General features: G+C 46.5%; 1 long non-coding RNA gene across 1 annotated transcript in view; it reads left to right on the top strand.

Annotated features, from left to right (window-relative positions):
- Positions 1-11907: 11907 nt before the first annotated feature.
- LOC126953318 (uncharacterized) overlaps positions 11908-23145 on the top strand; it is a 149406-nt gene continuing 138168 nt past the window's right edge. The window contains exon 1 of the long non-coding RNA XR_007725228.1: positions 11908-13736. This is a non-coding gene — a long non-coding RNA (uncharacterized LOC126953318). The remainder of the gene's footprint in view (positions 13737-23145) is intronic.

The raw sequence follows: 23145 nt of genomic DNA, 5'->3' as shown, positions 1-23145 counted from the left end.
AAGCGTGCTCAGCCACAGAAAGGAATGAAGTGCTGTTGGGCGCCGTGGCTCACGCCTGTAATCCCAGCACTTTGGGAGGCTGAGGTGGGAGGATCGCTTGAACCCAGGAGTTCAAGCCCAGCCTGCACAACATAGCAAGATCTTGTCTCTCCTACAAGTAAATAAATAAATAATGAGACTAATGAGAATAAATGAGCCAGGCATGGTGTCAGCCAGGCACTTGTCTGTAGTCCCAGCTACTCGAGAGAATGAGGTAGGAGGATGGCTTGAGGTTGGGAGATTGAGGCCACAGTGAGCTATGATGGCACCACTGCACTTCAGCCTAGGCAACAGAGTGAGATTCTGTCTCAAAAAAAAAAAAAAATAGTTAACATGAAGGAATCAGATATATGATGCTGAGTGAAAGAAACCAGTTTCAAAATACCACATATTGCATAATTCCATGTTATGCAATTTCCAGAAAAGGCAAAAATGTAGAGAGGAAAGTAGATGGGTGGTGGTGGTTGTGCTTGGGGTGGGAGTGGACAGTGGCTGCTCGTGGCACGAGGCTTCTTTCGGGGTGATGGAAATGCTTTAAAACGAGCTTGTGATGGTGACACACAGCTCTAAAAACCTGCCGCAGATGAGCCAGTTGTATATTTAAAAGGAAATTCTGTGGTATATGAATTATACCTCAATGAAGTTATGTATAATATATACACACACACACAAACATCCCCGTTCCAAACCATGTCACCAACCTGCCTTTGCCTCTTTTCTTCCTGGCTTGCGTTTGTTCTGCAGAGCCTGCTTAGTAAGGAGCATCCCAGGTTCTGTTCCTGCAGACACGTTCAGACACCTTTGATTCTGGAGGAATTCCCTCAAGTCACACTTTCCTATGTAGGATCACAGATGCCACATGACCAGTTTGGCTTATTTTAAAATGCATTTCAGAAGTGTTAAAACCACAAGACGCTCTGCAGAAGAACCTTGGCTAGCAAGTCCCTCCCCGTCGCCTTTTGGAATTCGCCTTTTAGTGAAACACCAACATGTCTGCAGGCGTGGCAGTAATAGAATGTGAGGAGCACAGCCGAACAAGTCACTAAACGCCAATTAACCAGCTCACTGCTGCTTCTGGAGAAAAGCCCATGACATTTTCCAAGGTAAAAGCATTGAGTGTAACTGGTAGGCTGCAAAGAAGATGCAGCGTGTGAAGGAGCCGGAGGCTGTTCAGGAAGAATGAGGAGGTTCCACATGCACCGACAAGGATGGAGAACCTCATTAGGTCACCACACAAAGTGCTGGAAAACAGCTCAAAATACCTGACAAGGGCACAAACTCATACACGGTGTCTGTGCGTGTGGGTGTGTGTTTACACAGGGCACGCCAAGCTGCCCACAGTAATTTTTTTGTGAGGAGAGGAATGAAATTGTTTGAGGAAGGGGCAGGGCAGGGTCTTTTGTTCCTTTAGCATGGACATTTCTGGATTGACTTTTAAAAATGAGCGTGGCCAGGCGTGGTGGCTCAAGCCTGTAATCCCAGCACTTTGGGAGGCCGAGACGGGCGGATCACGAGGTCAGGAGATCGAGACCATCCTGGCTAACACGGCGAAACCCCGTCTCTACTAAAAAATACAAAAAGTTAGCCGGGCGTGGTGGCGGCGCCTGTAGTCCTAGCTACTCGGGAGGCTGAGGCAGGAGAATGGCATAAACCCGGGAGGCGGAGCTTGCAGTGAGCGGAGATCGCGCCACTGCACTCCAACCTGGGCGACAGAGCGAGAGTCCGTCTCAAAAAAAAAAAAAAAAAAAAAAAAAAAAAAGCATGTATGAACGTGGTAAATAAAAGAACGGAGCAGGTGTGATGGAGGGTGACCAAGTTGTCTGGTTGTGTCCTGCACTCTGTAACACCTTGAGAAATGACACAGACGTACGTCCCAGTATGAAGGTGGAGAACATGGCCTAGGTCTGCCCAAGTGCTTAGCACCACATTTTTTTTAGACACTTTGTCCGCTGGGCTGGAGTGCAGTGGCATGATCATGGCTCACCACAGCCTGAAACCCCTGGGTTCAAACGATCCTCCCACTTCAGCCTCCCAAGTAGCTGGAACTACAGGCATACACCCCCATGCCTGGCTAAGTTTACAGTAAAAAATTTTTTTTTGTAGTGACAGGATCTCACTATGTTGCCCAGGCTGGTCTTGAACTCCTGGCCTCAAGTGATCCTCCCACCTCGGCCTCGTAAAGTGCTGGGATCGTAGCTGTTCACCACCACGCCTGGCCAGCGCCACATTTCGGTACACCAGCCACGCAGTGAGGAGCCTGTTTTGCGCAGCTGCTCACTGGACACTGGAGGTTAATCAGGACCCGTCTGGCTAATGAAACACTTCGTTGCACTTACTGCCTCCCGGATTGTGAACATTTTCCATCATAGCTAAGACTGGGTTAATATAATATGAAACAAGGTGACAGTTTATCCTGGAGAGACACGCAATATTAAAAATCCACATGAGGGCTGAGCCTGCCTGATGGCTTTAAAAGGTGGATTTCTTTTATCCTGAAAGGAGCTGTGCCCACAAGCACCAGTGCCAGCCTTTCCATTTGTAACCTCTCCGTTTTTAGAAAACTATAGTAGTTTTAACATGGTTTTGCCCCCGGCAAAAACCTCTTCATCAACGTTTTGTATTCACCGCGTGACTCTCCTGTGGTGCATACATCAGGAGAACTGCCGGGTGGCCTCTTCTGTCTGTCTGTGTTCCAGAGTTTGATGGGGCCCACGGCGGCACATCTCAGCTCCTGGTGGATGTGAAACATTTTCCATCCTGAAAGGTCCTGTTGGTTTGGAACAGAGCTCAACAGGCTCCGACTCCTGAAGCCAAATCCAGTTCCAGCCTGTTTTTGTGTGGCCTGTGAGCATGGTTTTCACATTCTTAAATACTGAAAAGAAAATCTAAAGGAGCATAAATATTTGATGGCATGTGAAAATAATATGAAACTCCGGTTTCAGGGTCCATAGATGAAGTTTTGTGGGAACACAGCCACACTCGTCCTTTATGTGTTCGTGCCCCAGGAGCAGAATTCCGCATTTGGGATGGAGACGCTACGACCTGCAGAGCCTGTGCCCCGGGAGCAGAATTCAGCATTTGGGATGGAGACGCTACGACCTGCAGAGCCTCAGTCTTTGTTATCTGGACGTTTCCAGAAAAAGCGTTTTCACCTTGGCCTGGTGGAGTAAGATTGGCTTCAAGGTCTTTGGCGGTGCTCACGTGGCAGGAGTCCACATCGAAGTTCTCCTTGAGGATTCCTGTAAATGGGTGATTGGTTGAGGGAGTCGCCCTCCAGCCATCTGGGAGGCACAGGTGACTTGTCCTGAGATGAACTGAGTGGCCCACCCGGGGTATTCAGAGTAGGAGCCCCAGGCAAGCTGGTTAGATGAAGACTGCCATCCTTAAAGCACAGCACCACACGGCGTGTCCTCATTTCTGAGACACTGTTCGTTGTAACACAGGCCATTGATTTAGTAACAGCTTCTCTAGGAATAAAAGACACATTGCTTGCATAATGCGTATTAATTTTGAAAATGCTAATGAGAAAATATGTTACGATTTTTAATGTGATTACTTCACCACCCCCACCTGACTCCCAAGGAAGCTTCCTGGGGGGCTAGGACTGCACCCTTATTTGTTTTTGCAACCCAGGATTTCCTCCACAGAGCTCCAAGATGTCAGGAAACTTTGCAGAACAAAGTTTTGCAATCATTGGTGGGTTGTGGCATCCATTTAGCGAATACACTGCTGGCATTTAAAAAATAAAATAGGAAAGATTAAGACTAGACAGATTAGAACAGAAAGATCAGAGTAGACTAGAACACAAAACAAAAGAACAGAAAATGCACATTCTATAGCATAAGGTTCATCTACGATGCTCTTGTTTCAGTTACTTGGGTGTGCGATGGGAGGTCATGTCAACATATTTCTCACCGTGGGTTGTAGTAAAACGAATGTGCAAGCCCTGCCTAAGTGCATGTATTTGAGTTGTGCTTGGTCATGAGATGAGATTGCACAAATTGGCAGGCGTCACAGAAGCGCAGAGCAGTGGGTGTTAGGTGTGACCTTCAGGTCCCCACCAGGCTGGTGAGGATGGCCAGCCCACCAGCAAATGCTTCCCCGCAGCACCTCCCAAGGCTCTATGCTGAGCTGAGTGTGATGAAGGTCAGAAATCTCTAGATGACATGATTCCTGTCCTTGGGGAGCTGACAGCCTATCAGGGAACAAAATCACACCCCAAAGCAGGAAGGAGCACGGTGAGATTTGGGGACAGATGTTGAAGGTGTTGGGTGCAGAGGAGGCGGAGAAGCAGGAAGGAGCATGGTGAGATTTGGGGACAGGTGTTGAAGGTGTTGGTGCAGAGGAGGCGGAGAAGCAGGAAGGAGCATGGTGAGATTTGGGGACAGATGTTGAAGGTGTTGGGTGCAGAGGAGGCGGAGAAGCAGGAAGGAGCACAGTGAGATTTGGGGACAGGTGTTGAAGGTGTTGGGTGCAGAGGAGGCGGAGAAGCAGGAAGGAGCATGGTGAGATTTGGGGACAAGTGTTGAAGGTGTTGGGTGCAGAGGAGGCGGAGAAGCAGGAAGGAGCATGGTGAGATTTGGAGACAGGTGTTGAAGGTGTTGGGTGCAGAGGAGGCGGAGAAGCAGGAAGGAGCATGGTGAGATTTGGGGACAGGTGTTGAAGGTGTTGGGTGCAGAGGAGGCGGAGACCCTGAGAGCTCTGCTGTTCTGCAGCTGTGATGCTCAGCCAGATCCAGAGGCCTGATCTCCAGCACGTTCACCAGCCACGTGGCATCCTCCCAGTTTCCTGGGGCAAAGATGCAGACCAAAGCGCTGTGTCAGTTCACACACGAAACACAGTCATCTCCAGGTGGGTAGACTGGACCACACGGGTGCCATTGGCCTCTTTCTCTAGAGAGGGAGACTCGAAGGTGGAGAACACAAACAGGCTGTGGACTGCCTTGGCCCCACAAGAGTCTCAGGCCCCAGGCCCTAGAACTTCAACAGGAGAAGTGAGTGAAGAAAAGCACCTCAAAGGAAAGGAGGAGCAGAGCAAGTGTCTCCCTGAGCTGCCAGGACCCATCTGAGCAGCCTGCTGGATCGAAGCAGGGGATGGCAACATGAGGAGTGGGGAGGAGAGGAGGAGAGCAAGCTGTGCAAGAGATACCACCCCACAAGGAGACACCAAGGGACTGCCAACACCGTGCTCCAGTAAATGCCCTTCATCCTGATCCAGCCACCACGTGAGAGGGAGGGAGCCCTGACCTCCAACCCCACCTCCCAATTCATTAAGGTTTCCCATACCTGGCTACACGGCTGGAAATCCTGCTGAGGGAGATGAGATGGGCTGGAAATCCTGCTGAGGGAGATGACATGGGGCCTGTGCTGGCCCATGGGACTTACTGGGGGCAGAGGATGCAGCTGTCTACAGGACGGTCAGCAGGCCAGTGTGGCAGATTCAGAGAGGTTTAGCACATCCGGAGAATGGGAGGAGGATTGAGGTTTGGGGTGGGAAACAGGCCAATCAAAAAGGATCAGGAATGAGCGCAGGATGCTTATTCTTCTGGGCTCCACTAAAATGGGAAGGTTTCCTTGTCATCCATCCCCATCCCCAAGCAGCCTTGGGGATGGGCAGTGGCTCCCTCTTCTCCAATGCTGCCCCCTCTGCAGGTATCTGTTTGTTTACTTTCCTTTGCTATCATTACCGACCTCTGAAGAGGAAGGATCAGGTCTCCCCTACTCTCATGTTCCCAGAGTTTCCGGGCCACAGCCCCTGGTGCAGAGAAGCAGCAGTGAGATCAATTTTGATGAATAAATGAATGAATGAGGAAATGTGGTGGGTAATTATTCAGTCATTGCTACTGTCTGAATGTTTATGTCTCTTCAAAATTCATAAGTTGAAATTCTCACTTCCAGGGCGATGGTATTAGGAGATGGGACCTTTGGGAGGTGAGGAGGTCATGGGGTGGAGCCCTCATGGATGGGATTAGTGCCCTCATAAAAGAGCCCTAGAGAGACCCCTGGCCCCTCCTGCCGTACAAGGGCACCACTAGAAGCTGCCATCTGTGAAGCAGGACACCTTGCCAGACACCGTATCTGCAGACACCTTGATCTTGGACTTCCCAGGCTCTAGAGTTGCAGAACAGTGAACAATAAATTTCTGTTTTTTATAAACCACACAGTCTATTGTTACAGCAGCCCAAACAGACTAGGAAAATCATCTTCCGAAGGTATAAATGGTGAGCTTCAAAACATCCCCTTAGGGTTGAGAAGGGAAATTAGCTTAATCTGAACCTTGGGCATCTGGTGCGGCTACAGCCGAGAATTTCCTGTTTCAAGTGCTTCGAAGGTGAACAGGTTCCTAAGAAACGTGAGGTTCCCTAAGTCCGATCACAGAGGCCCACGGAAGCATGCTGGTCTAAGTGCGATTACTACAGAAGAGATCTGCAAACAAATGATTTAGAAAAGAACCTCAGAGTATCTGTCAGCTCAAAGACTTTAGGATTTTAGGCAAACTAAGTTTGAATTTTATCCTGGTTGCTTTAATCCAAATTCAAATTTTGGGCATTGTGTTTGAGAGACTGTATCTTCTTCACGTCCGTGTGCTTTGAACCACTTAGCAGAGGGTCCAGACCCTTATAGCTGCTGTAGGCATATATTTCTCTAAATCCACCTGGTTTAATTTCATTCCATTTTATAGCAATTAAATATAGGTCTGAATTTTGTTTGTTAAAATGATGAGGTTTTTTTTTCAAGTGTAATTAGTTGGTGTGAGTCAGCAGCTATTTAAATTCTTATTAAATGGATACATAAGAAACGAGGGACACTGTTTTCTTCCACGAAAGAACATTTATTCCAGCTAGAATTTCAGTGACTTGAATGCAGAATGAATCCTGTGGTTCACCTCCTAGACTATTTGCCAAAGAAGATGTTGTCCTGGCCATGGTCAAGGTGACACAAACTGTGGCCTTTTGCAGGGAGAACCGCCCTGCAGGCCTGCGTCTGCGGCACTGGTAGCTTCTCTCTGCAGACAAAGACCCCATGGCTTAGTTCTTCATCAGAGCGAGAATTCATCTTCCACCATACGTGGAACAGAACGTCAAGCAATACATTAAACCCTCGATTTGGGCTTAGTTCTTCATCAGAGCGAGAATTCATCTTCACCATGCGTGGAAGAGAACGTCAAGCAATACATTAAACCCTCGATTTGGGCTTAGTTCTTCATCAGAGCGAGAATTCATCTTCACCATGCGTGAAACAGAACGTCAAGCAATACATTAAACCCTCGACTTGGACTGATGAAGTACAGGTCTCAATTTTCCCTCTTCCAAAGATAAGGATGACTTCAAAGAATGAAAGACTCCGATGACCATGGATTGCAGGATGTGGCATTTCAGAAAGCATGCCAACACAATTCCTTGTTTGCCTCATGCCTTCTTTGCTGGCGTGGGCTGGGCAACTACTACTATGAAGAGATGAAAATACGGAAGGTCAGTGAGGTTAAGAGAATAATTCCAGGTCAGGTAACCAGGGATTGAAGCCCTGGATCCAATGATTTCACACGGGCCTCCTGTCTCTGCAGCATTCTTCACCAGCCATCCTCCCCTTCTGCTAATGGACCATCATGATCTAGGTGTGAGGTCATCGGCAGAAGATGCAGGCAAGGACAGGTCTGTGGAGAGAGATTTCCTAACGTAGGAGGCATTCCTCGCCTTGCTGTTTGTTCTGAAGGACGTCCTGGAGCCTTTGATGCAGTGTGAAGTGAGGCCTCGTTCACAGTTTATTTTCATTTGCAGATGTGTAATCACCTAAAGTAGTTATGTTATGGTTACCACAGGAAGGCAGTTTGTAGTATCTGAGCTTGTACGTGTTCCCACAGGCAGTTCCAGTGGTCCTAAGTCCCAACGCCACATGGAGTTTGTTTATACCCAAACACAGCGCAATTTCACTTCACTGGAATCCACACCCCCAGCTGCTGGAGGCACCTCTCCGGACGGTGTCCAGACAAAACCAAAGGGCTTGTCGTCTTCTTTCCTGCTGCTTCTAGAATAGACTCAGCTCTCAATTAACCCACATCTCACCTGGTTTAGAAAACATCCATTTGGTTTAGAAGTCAGTGTTGTTTTCGAATTGCATCTCTAGCAAATGATTTTTTTTTTTTTTGAGGTCTAATACGCACTGAATAGATTGTATTAGGTTAAAAGCAATTGATTCCCAATAAATAAATTCTGCCAAGTTGTGCTCAGGAGTGTGAAGCAGAAGTGTTTATTGGTTCTTATCTACGGTCATCAAAACCCGTTCCTCTCCTCTCCATCCCTCTTTCCCTGCCTTCCTTTTTCTTTCCTTCTTTCCTCATACTTGACTTCACCTACTTGCTTTTATGGGGAAAATACTAATTTCCTTTCTAATGTCTATATTCTAGCATGTCACCTCATTAAATTCCCCTGGGTATGCCCTTTTACAATTAGTGCTATCAAGTAAATAAACTTCAAAGGGACGTGTGTACACACACAGACACACGCACTCAGAGACACACACGTTCATTCACATGCCAAGAGGAGCCCCCATTAAAGTCTATTAGCCCCCAAATGAGGAAATTGAGAGCTCTGAGCCCTGCACTAATTTTATCTCACGGTGTGGAGAGAGCTTACGAATAACTCTCGAGGTAAAATGCCATTTTTCCCCTGTAGGTAAAGTTAATATTAACGTCGTGTAAAAGGAACGAGGCTCTACTGCTTTTTGAGTGGCCTTTTCTCATTGTTACTCCCCAAACCTATTCTTAGAGGACCTTAGGTGGCATTGTGCATATTCTTTTGTAGAATAATGAAATGTTGATGTTACACAGTCCCATTGTAAGATCAATCCACTCCTGCTGGGGGATTCATAAACATCGTCTGCAGGTGGGCCTGGTGTGTCATCCCTCAGAAGAGGAGCTTTCATTTCAGGAAACAGCCTTGCCGAGGTCCCACACAGAGCCCAGGACACCAGACCCAGCGCCGCGGCCCATGGCTTCCCGAAGCCCAAACAGTAACTGATGGTGTTGCCAATCTTGCCTCTGAAGCGAGCATGTTTGAAATTCCTGCTTCTCTAAGCCTCCTGGGCATGCCCTCTGCAGCCAAAGAGAGCTGGTAATTACACACGGCTTCTGACGAACGATGGTCCAGGTGCTTATCCGGGAAGGGAGACGGTCCCGACCTTCAGCCTCTGGGCCCCATTCCTCTTCTCATTCTTCAGTGTAGCTACCTGCTCTTAAAGGCTGATTTCTGTCTGCATCTCTCAGGCAGCACCTTTGTTTAGCCACTGAGTTTTCTCAAACTGGAAGTCCGTATGACGAAGGATAATTTTTTATGGTCTCCTATCATATTTGGGTTTTCTAGAAAGCATTCCAGAGCTTGTTCCTTCTCACGTAGACAATATTACTGTCATCAAGGTGTGTCTTCTTCTGGTTCCAGAACCGCTTCCTGAATTTAAAATGCTCTTCTGGACATTTTCTTCCCCCAGATAATGGCAAAGAAAATTGGCCCACAGAAAGTGTGAATCTGTTAGAGGGCAGTCACTGCAATACTTTTTCCTTCTGCTTTCACATCTGTTCAATCAGTATCAGCTCCTGGCCTCAAGGCAGTGTGAGATAGAGGCAAGAGTCCTAGGAGGCTGGGGATCAGAGGACAGCTTCTCAAGCTGCCTTTGCCTTTAACCAGGGGCACTGTCTCACAGTAAACCCTCAACCTCTCCGGGTCAGGGAGCTCCTTTGTTAACAAAACAGCTTCGTCTAAATGGGTTCTCCTGTGCTTTCCAACTCTCTACTTTCTATTATTCTGAACTTCATGCCCCATTGTAATCTGTGCACCTCTGCTAGAGTTGGTATAAACCGAAGCATATGTTACTGGCTTAGAGAAAGCAAACATTTCTGGGTCTGTGAAATCACAGGCTTTGCCTGACGAAGCTTCGAGGTGTGCGGGCTCTCCTAGTGCAGTGCGACGAGCCAGCAGCCAGCAAAGCTGTTTCCGTAGCAGAGAGTTAAAAGACTGGCGTTCGTCAGTGAAGAGTCATCTGCTGAGGGCTGTGTTGTTTTTATTCCGCCTGTGATTCGTCTGTCGACGGGCAGATGGGAGAAGAAGCAATAAACTACGAGCTTGAAAATATCAAGGCTTTGCTTCTAGTGGGGTGACTTCCAGGCCCTCTTTGAGTTGGAGACGTCAGGGAAGAAAATTTTGGGCTCTCACTAGTATTTCCTGATCTCAGAACACAAAGCCTAGTTTTTGCTGAGTCTCTGAGAAACTCCATGAGCGCTCGGCTTCTCTCTCTTTATTTTCTGAGACCAAAAGTAGAAAGAGGCAACTGAGCCACACTGAACCAACGAGCTGTGGAGACCAGCAGTGAACCCGGCGTGTTTGTCATTGGTTAATGAATCTTACATGCTGTTCTCTTCCCTGCACTCCCGCGCATTCAGATGCCCCCTCGGCTTAGCATGGTGGCAATCCCAGCGTCCAGGGGATTCTGTCGAAGACCTGAGACCAGAGCTTTCTTCTTCCTGCACCCAGTTTGACTGGACCTTCTCCAGACTTCTGGGTACATTTCCAGAACATTTACACAAGGGGTTATGTAGGGTCATTGTGACAATGGTGGTTTGTGGCTTCTTTGTATAAACCTTCAGTATAGAAATTCCAGTTGGTCAAACAGATAAATGGAGAGGTGATCACTCACATTGCTGGATGACTTTTCCCCACCTGGGAAAGAATTCTTTATATATTTAAATAGGAACCCCTATCCCCATTTCTTCCTGACTCTGCCTGGCTCTTATCTTGACTGGTCCAGACATTTTCTGACATCCAGGGCATCAGGGAGGCTGTAAGTTTGTGTTTGATGGCGGCTGTCCTTCTTCAAACCACTGGCTGGAGGGCAGGGTCCCTGCTGGGTCCCAGGGAGCTAGGAGCGCAGTTTGGGGAAGTCAGTCGTCTTGCCGTGATCTTCCAGAAGAGAAAGGTAGAGGACGGCAAGGACAAAGGGCACGACCGGGGGACACACGGCTTGGGGGAAAGGGCACTGGCGTGCACACCAGGAGGCTGGAAACAAATCTGCTTCTGCCACCAGTTCTCAGAGCAACTGTAGGCTAATGAGGTCACCTCTAGGGCCTTTCTGTTTCTTCCCCTGTGAACTTAATACAGAATGATTTCTTTTTTTTTTTTTTTTTTTGAGACGGAGTCTCGCTCTGTCGCCTGGGCTGGAGTGCAGTGGCCGGATCTCAGCTCACTGCAAGCTCCGCCTCCTGGGTTCACGCCATTCTCCTGCCTTAGCCTCCCGAGTAGCTGGGACTACAGGCGCCGCCACCTCGCCCGGCTAGTTTTTGTATTTTTTAGTAGAGACGGGGTTTCACCGTGTTCGCCAGGATGGTCTCGATCTCCGGACCTCGTGATCCGCCTGCCTCGGCCTCCCAAAGTGCTGGGGTTACAGGCGTGAGCCACCGCGCCCGGCCCAGAACGATTTCTCAGACAACCCTCAGCACAAACATATTACGATGCTTTAGCTGAGAGAGGTGGGATTTGGTGTGTGGAGGGCAGAGCTGAAACAATCATTTGAAACTGCCACTTCGGGCCATGGTCATTTAGAGATCTATTAGAAGGGACATCTTTAGAAATAGAATGTCAACTGAAGGGGAACTCCACTTGATCTATTAAACATCGTCCATGTGCATCTGGCCCATTACTGGATCTTGAGGTTTGTGAGGGCAGGGACTCAGCCTGGCTTACTCACTGCTAGGTCCCTACCACTAAGAACTGCACCTGACAGGATATCCTCAACAAATAAGTACTAAATGAATGAATGAGATGACAGTGGTTGCCATTGCTTCTGCTAGCAAACACAGACTCCACTTCCTGTTTTGAGGGTCCTGCCTGCCCATCTGAGGACATGCCTGCTCATCACCCACGTGCATCCTGTCACAGTGGGACTGCGTGTGTTCCCTGCTCATTGTCACTTCCACAGTTTTGCTGAGTCTATGCGATTCTTCCAGGCCACTCCAAGTTCCACCTCTTCCACGAAGCCCTCCTTGATTGCTGGGCCCTGGTTGAACTTATTATTAGTAACACCCAGGTTACTTCTACTAAATTCTTGCCTCCAGCCAAAGTGGACTTAGAACCTCCTTGCACGCCTGGTAAAGTCAAGGTGTTCAGCCAGGGCCTGGGTATAAAGCAGAAGCAACACAGTGTCTGGTTTGAAGCTTAGCGCTTGGGTTCAGACGGTTGTGGGTTACAATCCCTTCTATGTGTGTTGCCTGTGGGAACCCTTTGGTTCTCTGTGCCTGGAGCTCGCCTGTAATGGGACAAAACCATCTCACCTAGATTGTTGTTCTGAGGATTGAATTAGGTGATTCTGAGAGGCGTGTATGAGTCTTCCCTGATTAACAATCCATGAAAAGTGGGCGTCATTGCTGAAGCTCACGGAAGAAATATGAAATTTGATGATATCCTGATTCATGGCATTGGGTCACCACCTCAGCAGTTTTTATGAAAGTAGCGTCTGACCTGGCAAAGGCTGTGTCATCTTATTATCTCAGAAAGGCAAATTTACGGGGTCAGATGATGGACGGCCAGGTTTCAGGCTTGTAGATTTCTCAATGGGGTGGAAGGAAGGAGAGAAAAAGAGAGACAGGAGAGAGTACACACTTAATTCTACTTCTCCTAGGGTGATGTTTCCTTCTTCCCCTTCCAGAGTTCTCAAAAAGGCATTCTAGGAAGTCCTGTAAAATACATGCTCATACAACATCTCCTAATTTCCACAAATTGTTGAGGATTTAAAAACTCAGTTGGGGGTTTGCTGTTCTAGCCTGAGACACCAGGGTCACGTTTCAGTGCTTGTGGTCTTGAGACAGTACCAGGCATCTGGGATGAAGTTGGGGAAAGAAGGTCTGGTGACCCTGCTGGCCTGCCTCTCTTGAAAGATGCCTACTGGCTGCTGGCTCCATCACTGGTGTGTCACAGGGCTTTAGGATTTGGAAAAGCAGAGGATGTAAAACAAGACGGAATGGTCAGAATTTAGAGAACCATGTGCCGAAGTGCCATCTTTAGGGTGCTCATAACACGACCCTACGACATCAGAGGTGCTGGAATCATGGAAGAGGAATCCAGACTCTGTAATCTTCTTCCCCCGGGAAAATCTGCTCCAGAACTGGGGGATTGGAAGCTGTCAACACATGAGCCATCTTCTGCTCCGTTCAAGATGGTAGGGGCGTTCTCAACTCGCCCCTCCCTCTGATTCTGCCTCACTTTTATTTTAGAATTTTCCACTGCCTCTTCTGGAATGTGCTTTTTCACCCCCTCGAAATCTGTAGAGAAGAAATAAGCAGAAACTGAAATGGCTTTCTGGTGTTAAATGCTCTCAGCTTAGTGGAAAATCGAGCGTTGGGCTCGAGGCTGGACTTTTGCGGAGAGCACTGCAATAGTGCTGTGGCCTTGCCTTTCTTCTCATCACCCGGGTGCAGTCCTGCAGTCCTCAGAGGATGCCAGTCCCACACAGGGGGCTCCTCCTCCGCAGGAAAACCGAGGAACAATGCAGGTTCGATGTGTAAGATGGCTAAGCACATTCAGTCATCGAGATCTTTCCTCCCAAACCCTAATGCTACCTCAAGATGGGCTGCTGCCTGCTACCGTTTCAACATCGAGTCCTTTAAGATGCCACCTGAGAGAGAGACGGGAAGCGAGAGGCCAAGAAAAATGAAAGGTAAGCACGAGACCAGTGGAATGAGTGGGGAGATCCGTCTGTCTGTCTGTCTGTCCGTCTGTCCGTCTGTCTGTCCGTCTGTCCGTCTGTCTGTCCGTCTGTCCGTCTGTCTGTCAGTCTGTCCGTCTGTCTGTCTGTCCGTCCGTCCGTCTGTCTGTCTGTCTGTCCGTCTGTCCGTCTGTCTGTCTGTTTGTTTGTTTGTTTGTTTGTTTGAAGTGTCTTCTGCTTGGCTGAGGTTATCGCTCCTCAGGGGAGGGGGAAGTGCTTCTCTTCTCGTCTCTGATCGCTCTGCAGCTCTCAGGAAACTTTGACAAACACGTCGCAGCAGCGAGTGGAAACACGTCTGAGACGCTGCAGCGTAGCCCGGCGGGTTCTGTTCTTAGCAGTATTTGCTAAGTTCCATCCATTCGAGTGTTTTTAAACAATGGGAGGCATGTCATCTTGATTTGACAGGATAATCCTGAATTTATAGAATTTCATCACAGTGTGTGAAACTGGTTTTTCACTTCACTATACTGGCCCTCAGCGGTGGAGTAAACTGGGCACTGAATAGAACAAATCTCCCTCCTCCAGTGTTGTCCCCCAGCCCACCAGCGTTCGCCCTAAGCTCTGCCCTGCACCAGCGCCAGCCTTCTATTGGAGATTGGCAGCTGCGGCCACTGCTGGCCATCTCTCAGCCACTCCACAATATGTATCAGTGTGTTCTACAAATCATTGTATTTGCCAAGCGTGAATTCAGAGCAAAGTGTAGACCTCGTTTGGATCCCAGTTGAGGCAAGCAAATCTTAAAATGTGCATGAGACTGTTGGAGAAAGGCAAACACAGATAGGATAGGTGTTGACATTAAAGAAATCTTAATTTTCTGTGTGTGGTGATGGTATTGTGGTTATTTTAAAAAGGGAGTGTCGTCCATGCCTTTTGATGTTATATGTATTTTTAATTACAGATTAACATGATTTTCCAAATGTGCTTCAGAATAACTCACGGAAGTAAGTGAGCGCAGGAATACAAAATAATAAATTTAGCTACAAGGTGTTTATTGTTGAAGGTAGGCGATGGGCATGTGGGAATTTTTTATATAATTCTCTGTACTTTTGTTCCTGTTAGGAACTTTCCATAATAGAAATTAAAAGAAGAAATGAGGTAGGACAACTGGGATAAGCAGAAGACAAGGGTGGACTCACAGCCTCTCCTCCACAGATGCTGCGGGGCCAGGGTGAGCGTCAGCGCCCTGAGTGCCTGCTCTGAGGCTGGAGCGGCTGGCTTCGCTGCCTTCCTGTCTGAGTGCAGCAAGAGGTGGAGGGAGGACTGGGGTGCACCTTCCACAGGGGACAATGCTTTGGACACAGCAAACGTGCAGAGCCCAGTGCCCTGTGTGGGGACAGAGGAGTGTGGGTGTCAAAAAAGGAGACCACTTTTCCCTTCTCGTGGGATCCTCCTTCACTGGAAAATTTGGGGCAATGCACACGCCTAACCTCCCTCCGCTTTCATGGCCTCATGGAGAAAAGGGTTCCCTCCCCCATTCACACGTTTGTGGTCGTGATCACGGTGATTTAATGCACTAGTTTGCTTTCCTGATAGGAGGACATAACAGTAGAAGGTGAGAAGGGCAATTCTACCATCTGGTAAGAAAAAATGAGAAAAGGGGGTAACAGAGGCAGTTGTATGAAAAATCAGAACTACTAAATAATCCACAGCCAATTTGCTGTGGCATCCAACTGCAATCCCCAAGACGAACGTCCAAAAGCCGCCAGGAGGCCAACCCCCTCATTTGCTTTCATTAGAATTTTTCCTTTTTCTTTTTTTCTTTCTTTCTTTTTTCTTTTTTTTTTTTTTTTTGGAGACAGTCTCTGTCTGTCACCAAGGCTGGAGTGCATTGGTGTGATCTTGGCTCACTGCAACCTCTGCCTCCCGAGTTCAAGTGATTCTCCTGCCTCAGTCTCCCAAGTAGCTGAGATTACAGGCATGCACCACCACGCCCGGCTAATTTTTGGTATTTGTAGTAGGGACAGGGTTTCACCATGTTGATCAGGCTGGTCTCAAACTCCTGACCCCAGGTGATCTGCCCACCTCGGCTTCCCAAAGTGCTGGGATTATAGACATGAGCCGCCTTGCCTGGCCTTTCATTATAATTTTTCTAAGAATTGACATTACTTTAGAGTCTTCCCTAATCAAAACTAAAATAACTTTTAGAATAACGGCAAATTACCTCCAATAGGGCCTGGATGAGATGATGGAACGGGGTACAGAAAGAAGAGAGAAGCTGGGCCTCCAGGAGACCCTCAGCCCAGGACTGAGGAGTGTCAGGCCCCGGTGTGTGTGGTGTGTGCTGGGGTGTGGCGGGTTGTGTACGTGAGGGTGGGGATGGGGGTTGTGGGTGCTGTGTGTGCTGTGTGTGTGTCGCACATGCAGGTGTTGCACGTGTGTGTTGGGTTGTTGGTGAGAATTAGGTGTGGGTGCACGTTGGGTCTGTGGAGGGGTTATTTTTGGGTGCTGTGTGCATGTTGGGTGTGTGTAGGATTGTTTTGGGTGCCGCGTGTATGTGAAAAATTTCTCTCTTTAAACTCAGACTTTGGACCCTGGAGGTTTTCCTCATAGGTCCTTGGGATTCTAGGGCAATAAGGAGAAAGGATATTTTCTTAGGAGAAGCCACATCGCTGGACTGTTGAATTGCCACAGCCAGTACAACCAGATTCTATTAGCCGTTAGGATAGAATGTGAAACTTCTCATTTACCTTAAGCACTGAGCCAAATGGATTTTTTTTTTAAAAAAAAGCAAGAAAAAATCAACACAGATGTTCAGAAATGGGTCATGAGACGGGGCCAAATGAGAAGCCTCTCAGATCTTGGGAACTATGAGTCACTTAAAAGGCCTCCAGTCCTGGGAGAAATGATGCCTGCCCTTACAAAGATTCCCAGTTCACTTTCTGCGGGCTGGAGCATTTTTCAGCCATCCCAGAATTGTTGTTCTTTGTTTTTTGTTTTTTTGGGGGACGGAGTCTCGCTCTGTCACCCAGGCTGGAGTGCAGTGGCACGATCTCAGATCACTGCAACCTCTGCCTCCCAGGTTCAAGAGATTCTCCTGCCTCCTGAGTAGTTGGGATTACAGGCATCTGCCATCACACCAGGCTAATTTTTGTATTTTTAGTAGAGATGGGGTTTCACCATGTTGGCCAGGCTGGTCTCAAATTCCTGACCTCAGGTGATCCTCCCGCCTTGGCCTCCCAAAGTGCTGGGATTATGGCTGTGAGCCACCATGCCTAGCCTGAGAATTGTCTTTTTGGCCAACTGGGGGAAAAACACTTGAATGGAACTTAAATGATAAAAATAATAATATTTATGATTTTATAGTGAGTATTTTAATGCTAAATTGTGTTGATGTGAACAATTCTTTCTGAACAACTCATTGATTCTTCCATTCATTCACTCTGCAAGCATTTTTTTAGCGTTTACACTGGGCAGACAGCGTGACACAGACAGAAGACACAGCCCGTGTCAGGGTCGCACTCATAATTCTCTCACGGAACATTTGCTCCCTTCTCTGTGCTGGCTGCCAGGGACGTGGCAGGAATAAGCAAAGGTCTGTCTCTGCCCTCATAGAGCTGGCATCTAGCAGGGAATTCAGACACCAAGTTATTAAGTCTCACGAGGAGAAATCTGGGGTTCAAGGAAGGATTCTTGGAGAAAGTGACAAGTCGTCTGCAATCCTGTGGATGTTAACCAGGCAAAGCAAAGGCTCGTGGGAGGGGAGAGAAAGGGAGGAGGCGATTGTAAATTCAGCAACATCCTGCGGAGGTGCTGAGGTGGCTGTGAGTGGGAGAAGTGGGGTGTGTTTGCAGAACTGAAGGAAGGCTCTTGTGTCCGGAACCCAGAGGTGTTGGAGAGTTGGGTGGGAGAGGCTGGGGAGGTAGGTGGAGCAAGGTCAGGTGGAGTCTTGGAGGTCATCGTTTGTATTCCATCTGTGCTATGATCAAAAGGACATGGTGATGTGCTTTGGTTTCAGGCCATCACGATAAATGGTGTGGAAGGACATCCCCAAGTGTACTGTCTCCACAGCACTGGGCAACAAGCCTGCCCTTGGCTGGGCCTCCAGGTCACAGCTCGATGTGGGAGTCATTCTGAAATGAAATGACATCTCTTAAAGCCTATGTTTGCATTTTGGGTTGAAGGGGAAGAATCAGCTATGAAATGTAAAAAGGAGGAAATACGCCGGGCGCGGCAGCTCACGCTTGTCATCCCAGCACTTGGGAGGCCGAGGCAAGTGTATCACGAGATCAGGAGTTCGAGACCAGCCTGGTCAACGGGATGAAACTCCATCTCTACTAAAAATACAAAAAAATTAACTGGGTGTAGTGGCGGGCACCTATAATCCCAGCTACTCAGGAGGCTGAGGCAGGAGAATCGCTTGAACCCGGGATGCAGAGGTTGCAGTGTGCTGAGATTGTGCCACTGCACTCCAGCCTGGGTGGCAGAGCGAGACTCTGTCTCAAAAAAAAAAAAAAAAAAAAAAAAAAAAAAAAGGAGGAAATACTGTTTCTGGTTTTGTTGTGTTGGTCATGATGGTAATCATCATTAGTGGACAACATTGGTGATTTCATATGTTATCTACCGAATTATAAAAGCACATGGCTAATAATGTTCATTTTTCATTCATTACAAACAATTTCTCCATCTGAAATAGAATGAACCTGACTACAAGGTTTTACTGCATCTTGCAGGACTTGAATGTGTGGGTTAGACAATACATGAACCTAGTCCTGCATGTGTGTGCATGGATGTGGCATCCATTTTGGATTGCAGAGGGTGTGCAAACTACTTCTTAATTCTCAAAGGGGCTAGAAAGGCTCAAGTGCATTTTAAAAGGTATACAGGCATACCTTATTTTACTGCAGTTTGCTTTATTGTGCTTTGCAGATATTGTGGGGTTTTTTTCACACTATTGTGTTTTTAAACATAAAGCTATTACACACTTAAAGGACTACAGTATAGCATAAACATAACTCTTATATGCATTGGGAAACCATAAAATTTGTGTGACTTACTTTATTGCAATATTCACTTTATTGTGATGGTCTAGAACTGAACCCACAATATCTCCAAGGTGTGCTTATAATAGAATTATAGGCCTTTGTGTTGAAAAAAAAGTATGTGGCCATGCTGTATTAGGCAATAAACTCAAAGGGCAGTAAACTCCAGACATAAATAAGGAAGTGTCACGCCACTATGTCAGCAGTTGTGCACAAAAGGGAATCTTCTGCTCAAATCCAGCTCTGACTGGATTTACCAGAGGCTCTAAGCACCTTGAAGGCATTTCATCTTGACCATGGCAGGCGTTCTGTGAGCTTCAGAGTCTCTCTCCAAAGCCTTATGCCCATACACATGCCCTGTCTCCTGTAAGGATTCGGTTCACACGGCATTCACTATGTGTACGTAAATGTGTATTAAGTATGTTTATTCATACAATATAAAAATGACTTCACATATTAGGCTCTATGTGTATCTTTTTCAGAGAGGTCTCCTGGCTCTGCTGGCTCTTTACAACCAAATAACCACAGAGGCAGCGAACGCCTTGACCTGGCAGATGGTCGGACGCCATTGCTGTGTGTCTGAGCTCACAGAGGCCCAGGGATCAGCTCTGGAAACAGCCTCTACCTTTCCTAGGACCAGGGAAGAGGGGAAAGGTTAGAAACTTACACATTGTTAAGATAAACCTGGCCGGGCGCGGTGGTTCATGCCTGTCATCCCAGCACTTTCGGAGGCCGAGGCGGGTAGATCACAAGGTCAGGAGTTTGAGACCAGTCTGGCCAACATGGTAAAACCCCATCTCTATTAAAAATGGTGGCAGGTGGCTGTAATTCTAGCTACTCTGGAGGTTGTGGCAGGAGAATTGGTTGAACCCTGGAGGCAGAGGTTGCAGTGAGCCAAGACCACGCCACTGCACTCCAACCTGGGCAACAAAGCGAGACTCCATCTCAAAAAAAAAAAAAAAAGATACACTAAGGGATTGAAATTAAAAATGTTTTGTACAGACGTGAGCACTTACAGTCCAAGAAAAGCAGTTGCCTAAAATCTGGGTGTTGCAGATGTAAATACTCTACAGGGGTTAGGATGGTTTCTATGGGCAGCTCCTTAGCCTGTGTTTCTAAGGAGATGATCTTTTGATTGTTAATGAGTCCTGTGAGTGCTTTAAAAAAGAAAAATGGCATCGCATTTGACAGATCTATACTAAAACTAACTGGCACACACTTCAGGAAATACGACAGAAGAAAAGGCTCTTAATTTTTCTTTATTTTCTCATTATCGAAAAGGTCACTGATCAGTTGAGTACAGATGAAAGGTTCTTAGAGCAGATCAATGACCTGTTGTTAGTGAAATTCTTGGGGTCTGAATCTTAGCTATTTAGAGTTTTACATTATAATCTTGAAATGTTTTGTCTATTGTAATAACGAATAACTAACAGACTAGAGTTTGTAGAACTTTTGATATACATTATTTCATTTGATAAATAGAGTTTAAAGTCTAAAGTAACCATAGAAGTCTTTTAACTTTTACCTAAAACAATTTTGATAACCTATTGTGTTCATGGCAATTTCCTTTATTAATGTCTTCACTTTTCCTTGGGAATCACTACTGCAAAATAGTTAAAAGACTATCTCTAGTTTCACTAAGTAAAAAGCCAACAAACCAATTGAAAAATTGACAAAGGGTATGAATAAGATAGCTTATTTATAAAATATAATAAGCCCTAAATGTATGAGAAGGTGTTTAACCAGATTCATAATAAGATAAATGTGAATTCAATGAGAATATCTTTTATCACCTATAAAATGGGCAAAAATTCAAAGTGTGACAGCACATTCTGCGGATGAGGCCATAAGAATAAACAGGTATTTACACAAACTGCAGGAAAATGTGCTAATTGAAGGGAAATCCAGGAATATCAGGAAATCATAAAAGCTGAAAAATCAAGACTCGTTCAACCTGGAAGTACCAACAGATACACTTACAAACAGGAAAAGGTGACCATCAAGATTATTCATGACTGTGCTGTGTGAATAGACAAGAATTGAAAGTGTCCATCGATCCTGAACTGGTTAAATCATGACACAGTCATGTGACAGAATAAGCAGTATAAAAGAATGAGAAGGATGTTTATGACCTTATGACCTGGTATGGAAAGAGCCCTAATATATACAAATAACAGAAAAAAAGGTGTGTAGAGCATACTACATTTTGTGGAAGGAAGGTAGGAGAAACAAACAAGCATATATTTGCAGGTGCTTGCATTTTTATTAAAACCTCCGAAGGTATATTCCAGAAACTACTAAAAGTTGTCAACTGCATATCAGAGTTGGAGTCAGGAGCGAGCAAAGAGAAAACAAGCAGGACCAGGGTAGAAGCAAGACTTCTCACAGCCTGCCTTCTAGATTTTTAATTTTTAAACCAGGTGACGTGTTACCTATGGTAGAAGCAAGACTTCTCACAGCATGCCTTCTAGATTTTTTTTTTTTAAACCAGGTGACGTGTTACCTATGTTGAAAAGAAACTAAAGACATTCAAAAATAAAAATGTGGGCTCCAGAATGAGCTTTCCTGGGTTCAAATCCAGTCTCTGTCACTTAGCAGATGTGTGGCCTTAGGCATCTTATGCTTCTTGTCATTTATTTCCCAGTCTTTGAAATCGGAATAATAATAACAGTAGCTAAACCACGAATTTGGAATTCAAAGAGGATAGCACTTGAAAAGTATTTATGAGGGTGCCTGGCACCTATTAAGCATGTAATACAGGTTTGCCATCATTATTTCTAAGCCAGTGATTCACTGGGAGAGGAGACACATTGGATTTGAGAAGTGCATTCTAAGAAGATGAGCGTTTAGAACACCAGTTATTGGGCTTGAAAAAAATTAGAATGAGTTTCATTAAGCAGAATAAATCTTGATCTTGAGAACTAAGCTTGAACTCTGGTTTTAAGAGGAGGTATGTAAATATATTTTTCATTCAGAGTAAAACTACAGTGCTTAAGATAAAGTAAGCAGTTACCTGATGAGGCTTTGCCAGCTAAAAGGCCTGGGGCTCGCTTGAACAACAGTAATAATACTACCTTTTGTTTTCACATTACTCCGCATCATCTTCGATTGTATATCATCTTACATGTATACACTGTCTCATTTACTTTTCTTAAGATATTCTGCCCAGCTGTGTGTGTTGGCATTTTAAGTGCTTATCAGCCAATATGACAGTAAAATGAGAACAAGTCAGGGAAAGAGGTTTCCAATCTCTGTACAACCTTCAGCCAATCTCTACCACCTCAGTGGGCGGTGTCCCTGCAGATGGCACAGAAGTAGAGGTGGCAATAAATCTAAATGCTGAGTAAGCACTATATAAGGAACATTCATTTAGTAATTCAGGATCTGCTTATTTTAATTTGATCTTCTACTGTGCCAAACACTGAGGAAACCACGATGAGTAGACTATGGTCTGCACCTGCAGTAGCTCAGAAGGGGACTGGTGTGCCCACAGGTTACCGTGGCGGGAAGCTCAGTACTGCAGTGCAGACGCGTGGGAGGCACGGGGTGGAAGAGGGAGGGTGAAGGTTTCACAGGTCAGCAAGCCACTTGTTTGGTTCAGGTGAAAGATTTCCATCTTGGCAGGAAAAGAGCAAAGACTCTGGAATGTAGCTTTGAATCCCTTTTGGGGCTTTATTAATTTTTGTGAGACTCAACTTCTTTGTGAGACTCAACTTCTTCCTCTGTTAGATGGGCTGACAATTCAACTCGCAGAGAAGTTATGCAAATTAGAAATACTGTACAGGTAAAGCAGCTAGAACCGAGCCTGGTGGACAGCAGGTACTCAATGGGTGGTAGCAGTAATTTTGACTAGCCACTGGAATATAGGGTCCTTAGGGATGGGGATTTTTTATTTTTTTTTCGAGACAGAGTCTCCCTCTGTCTCCCAGGCTGGAGTGCAGTGGTGCAATCTCAGCTCACTGCAACCTCCCCCTCATGGGTTCAAGAGATTCTCCTGTCTCAGCCTCCCGAGTAGCTGGGATTACAGGTGCCCACCACCACACACGGCTAATTTTTTGTATTTTTAGTAGAAACGGGGTTTTGCCATGTTAGCCAGGCTGGTCTTGAGCTCTGACCTCAGGTGATCCGGCCGCCTCAGCCTCCCAAAGTGCTGGGATTACAGGCGTGAGCCACCGCACCCAGCTGAGGATGGGGATTGTTGCTGGTTTTATTCTCTTTCATGTGCCTCAATGTTTCTAGAACAATGGCATTTAGTAAACATATGTTAAAATGAAGGGATGATGGAAGGAGACAATAGCAGAGAAAACAGCCCATGTAAAGGAAAGGCCTGCTCAGTCTGGAGGTAGCAGAGAAGTCGCGTGTTTGGGCACACACCTGTGCGT

Source organism: Macaca thibetana, chromosome 4 (assembly GCF_024542745.1).
Source record: "Macaca thibetana thibetana isolate TM-01 chromosome 4, ASM2454274v1, whole genome shotgun sequence".
NCBI classification, from domain to species: domain Eukaryota; kingdom Metazoa; phylum Chordata; class Mammalia; order Primates; family Cercopithecidae; genus Macaca; species Macaca thibetana.
The sequence above is the reverse complement of the archived record's forward strand: the minus strand, read 5'-3'. Positions and strand labels throughout refer to the sequence as shown.